The sequence below is a fragment of the Idiotropiscis lumnitzeri genome, unplaced genomic scaffold (assembly GCF_059441095.1).
Source record: "Idiotropiscis lumnitzeri isolate Australia: NSW breed Sydney's pygmy pipehorse unplaced genomic scaffold, RoL_Ilum_1.0 HiC_scaffold_64, whole genome shotgun sequence".
NCBI classification, from domain to species: domain Eukaryota; kingdom Metazoa; phylum Chordata; class Actinopteri; order Syngnathiformes; family Syngnathidae; genus Idiotropiscis; species Idiotropiscis lumnitzeri.
Window position 1 is genome coordinate 674,817 of NW_028283602.1, and position 5,355 is coordinate 680,171.

The window sequence follows — 5,355 nt, forward strand, 5'->3', positions numbered from 1 at the left end:
TTTCAGCTCGCACTGTACACATTTGCTATGTGAGGCATTATCTCATAAGGGAAATACTGGACAATCAAATTAATGACTTCCCAGGCTTCAGGATGCCTTTTTACACTCTATAAATGTGGAAATTTACATTGGAAACGTTTGGTTTAGCTGTTAATGAAGTTTCGTTTTTTTAGTGCTGAAAATTCATTGTCTGCTGGCGCTGTACACTTTTTCTAAGTGTTGCAATATCTCATGAAGGAAATACTGGACAATCAAATTAATGACTTTCCAGGCTTCAGGATGCCTTTCTACACTATATAAAGGTGGAAATTTACATTGGAAACGTTTGGTTTAGCTGTTATAAAAGTTTGTTTTTTTAGTGCTGTAAATGCATTTTCAGCTCGCGCTGTACACATTTGCTATGAGAGGCATTATCTCATAAGGGAAATATTGGACAATCAAATTAATGGCTGCCCAGGCTTCAGGATGTCTTTTTACACTATATAAAGGTGGAAATTTACATTGGAAACGTTTAGTTTAGCTGTTATAAAAGTTTGTTTTTTTAGTGCTGTAAATGCATTTTCAGCTCGCGCTGTACACATTTGCTATGTGAGGCATTATCTCATAAGGGAAATACTGGACAATCAAATTAATGACTGCCCAGGCTTCAGGATGTCTTTTTACACTATATAAAGGTGGAAATTTACATTGGAAACGTTTGGTTTAGCTGTTATAAAAGTTTGGTTTTTTAGTGCTGTAAATGCATTTTCAGCTCGCGCTGTACACATTTGCTATGAGAGGCATTATCTCATAAGGGAAATATTGGACAATCAAATTAATGGCTGCCCAGGCTTCAGGATGTCTTTTTACACTATATAAAGGTGGAAATTTACATTGGAAACGTTTAGTTTAGCTGTTAATGAAGTTTCGGTTTTTTAGTGCTGAAAATTCATTGTCTCCTGGCGCTGTACACTTTTTCTAAGTGTTGCAATATCTTATGAAGGAAATACTGGACAATCAAATTAATGACTTTCCAGGCTTCAGGATGCCTTTCTACACTATATAAAGGTGGAAATTTACATTGGAAACGTTTGGTTTAGCTGTTATAAAAGTTTGGTTTTTTAGTGCTGTAAATGCATTTTCAGCTCGCGCTGTACACATTTGCTATGAGAGGCATTATCTCATAAGGGAAATATTGGACAATCAAATTAATGACTGCCCAGGCTTCAGGATGTCTTTTTACACTATATAAAGGTGGAATTTACATTGGAAACGTTTGGTTTAGCTGTTATAAAAGTTTGGTTTTTTAGTGCTGAAAATGCATTTTCAGCTCGCACTGTACACATTTGCTATGTGAGGCATTATCTCATGAAGGAAATACTGGACAATCAAATTAATGACTTTCCAGGCTTCAGGATGCCTTTTTACACTATATAAAGGTGAAATTTTACATTGGAAACGTTTGGTTTAGCTGTTATAAAAGTTTGGTTTTTTAGTGCTGTTAATGCATTTTCAGCTCGCGCTGTACACATTTGCTATGAGAGGCATTATCTCATAAAGGAAATATTGGACAATCGAATTAATGACTGCCCAGGCTTCAGGATGTCTTTTTACACTATATAAAGGTGGAAATTTACATTGGAAACGTTTGGTTTAGCTGTTATAAAAGTTTGGTTTTTTAGTGCTGAAAATGCATTTTCAGCTCGCACTGTACACATTTGCTATGTGAGGCATTATCTCATAAGGGAAATACTGGACAATCAAATTAATGACTTCCCAGGCTTCAGGATGCCTTTTTACACTCTATAAATATGGAAATTTACATTGGAAACGTTTGGTTTAGCTGTTAATGAAGTTTCGTTTTTTAGTGCTGAAAATTCATTGTCTGCTGGCGCTGTACACCTTTTCTAAGTGTTGCAATATCTCATGAAGGAAATACTGGACAATCAAATTAATGACTTTCCAGGCTTCAAGATGCCTTTCTACACTATATAAAGGTGGAAATTTACATTGGAAACGTTTGGTTTAGCTGTTATAAAAGTTTGGGTTTTTAGTCCCGTAAATGCATTTTCACTCGCGCTGTACACATTTGCTATGAGAGGCATTATCTCATAAGGGAAATATTGGACAATCAAATTAATGACTGCCCAGGCTTCAGGATGTCTTTTTACACTATATAAAGGTGGAAATTTACATTGGAAACGTTTAGTTTAGCTGTTATAAAAGTTTGTTTTTTTAGTGCTGTAAATGCATTTTCAGCTCGCGCTGTACACATTTGCTATGTGAGGCATTATCTCATAAGGGAAATACTGGACAATCAAATTAATGACTGCCCAGGCTTCAGGATGTCTTTTTACACTATATAAAGGTGGAAATTTACATTGGAAACGTTTGGTTTAGCTGTTATAAAAGTTTGGTTTTTTAGTGCTGAAAATGCATTTTCAGCTCGCACTGTACACATTTGCTATGTGAGGCATTATCTCATAAGGGAAATACTGGACAATCAAATTAATGACTTCCCAGGCTTCAGGATGCCTTTTTACACTCTATAAATGTGGAAATTTACATTGGAAACGTTTGGTTTAGCTGTTAATGAAGTTTCGTTTTTTTAGTGCTGAAAATTCATTGTCTGCTGGCGCTGTACACTTTTTCTAAGTGTTGCAATATCTCATGAAGGAAATACTGGACAATCAAATTAATGACTTTCCAGGCTTCAGGATGCCTTTCTACACTATATAAAGGTGGAAATTTACATTGGAAACGTTTGGTTTAGCTGTTATAAAAGTTTGGTTTTTTAGTGCTGTAAATGCATTTTCAGCTCGCACTGTACACATTTGCTATGTGAGGCATTATCTCATAAGGGAAATACTGGACAATCAAATTAATGACTTCCGGGGCTTTCAGGATGCCTTTTTACACTATATAAAGGTGGAAATTTACATTGGAAAGTTTGGTTTAGCTGTTATAAAAGTTTGGTTTTTTAGTGCTGTAAATGCATTTTCAGCTCGCGCTGTATACATTTGCCTATGAGAGGCATTATCTCATAAAGGAAATATTGGACAATCGAATTAATGACTGCCCAGGCTTCAGGATGTCTTTTTACACTATATAAAGGTGGAAATTTACATTGGAAACGTTTGGTTTAGCTGTTATAAAAGTTTGGTTTTTTAGTGCTGAAAATGCATTTTCAGCTCGCACTGTACACATTTGCTATGTGAGGCATTATCTCATAAGGGAAATACTGGACAATCAAATTAATGACTTCCCAGGCTTCAGGATGCCTTTTTACACTCTATAAATGTGGAAATTTACATTGGAAACGTTTGGTTTAGCTCTTAATGAAGTTTCGTTTTTTTAGTGCTGAAAATTCATTGTCTGCTGGCGCTGGACACTTTTTCTAAGTGTTGCAATATCTCATGAAGGAAATACTGGACAATCAAATTAATGACTTTCCAGGCTTCAGGGTGCCTTTCTACACTATATAAAGGTGGAAATTTACATTGGAAACGTTTGGTTTAGCTGTTATAAAAGTTTGGTTTTTTTAGTGCTGTAAATGCATTTTCAGCTCGCGCTGTACACATTTGCTATGAGAGGCATTATCTCATAAGGGAAATATTGGACAATCAAATTAATGACTGCCCAGGCTTCAGGATGTCTTTTTACACTATATAAAGGTGGAAATTTACATTGGAAACGTTTGGTTTAGCTGTTATAAAAGTTTGGTTTTTTAGTGCTGTAAATGCATTTTCAGCTCGCGCTGTACACATTTGCTATGAGAGGCATTATCTCATAAGGGAAATATTGGACAATCAAATAAATGGCTGCCCAGGCTTCAGGATGTCTTTTTACTCTATATAAAGGTGGAAATTTACATTGGAAACGTTTAGTTTAGCTGTTAATGAAGTTTCGTTTTTTTAGTGCTGAAAATTCATTGTCTGCTGGCGCTGTACACTTTTTCTAAGTGTTGCAATATCTCATGAAGGAAATACTGGACAATCAAATCAATGACTTTCCAGGCTTCAGGATGCCTTTCTACACTATATAAAGGTGGAAATTTACATTGGAAACGTTTGGTTTAGCTGTTATAAAAGTTTGGTTTTTTAGTGCTGTAAATGCATTTTCAGCTCGAACTGTACACATTTGCTATGTGAGGCATTATCTCATAAGGGACATACTGGACAATCAAATTAATGACTTCCCAGGCTTCAGGATGCCTTTTTACACTCTATAAATGTGGAAATTTACATTGGAAACGTTTGGTTTAGCTGTTAATGAAGTTTCGTTTTTTTAGTGCTGAAAATTCATTGTCTGCTGGCGCTGTACACCTTTTCTAAGTGTTGCAATATCTCATGAAGGAAATACTGGACAATCAAATTAATTACTTTCCAGGCTTCAGGATGCCTTTCTACACTATATAAAGGTGGAAATTTACATTGGAAACGTTTGGTTTAGCTGTTAATGAAGTTTCGATTTTTTAGTGCTGAAAATTCATTGTCTGCTGGCGCTGTACACCTTTTCTAAGTGTTGCAATATCTCATGAAGGAAATACTGGACAATCAAATTAATGACTTTCCAGGCTTCAGGATGCCTTTCTACACTATATAAAGGTGGAAATTTACATTGGAAACGTTTGGTTTAGCTGTTATAAAAGTTTGGGTTTTTAGTGCTGTAAATGCATTTTCAGCTCGCGCTGTACACATTTGCTATGAGAGGCATGATCTCATAAGGGAAATATTGGACAATCAAATTAATGACTGCCCAGGCTTCAGGATGTCTTTTTACACTATATAAAGGTGGAAATTTACATTGGAAACGTTTAGTTTAGCTGTTATAAAAGTTTGTTTTTTTAGTGCTGTAAATGCATTTTCAGCTCGCGCTGTACACATTTGCTATGTGAGGCATTATCTCATAAGGGAAATACTGGACAATCAAATTAATGACTGCCCAGGCTTCAGGATGTCTTTTTACACTATATAAAGGTGGAAATTTACATTGGAAACGTTTGGTTTAGCTGTTATAAAAGTTTGGTTTTTTAGTGCTGAAAATGCATTTTCAGCTCGCACTGTACACATTTGCTATGTGAGGCATTATCTCATAAGGGAAATACTGGACAATCAAATTAATGACTTCCCAGGCTTCAGGATGCCTTTTTACACTCTATAAATGTGGAAATTTACATTGGAAACGTTTGGTTTAGCTGTTAATGAAGTTTCGTTTTTTTAGTGCTGAAAATTCATTGTCTGCTGGCGCTGTACACTTTTTCTAAGTGTTGCAATATCTCATGAAGGAAATACTGGACAATCAAATTAATGACTTTCCAGGCTTCAGGATGCCTTTCTACACTATATAAAGGTGGAAATTTACATTGGAAACGTT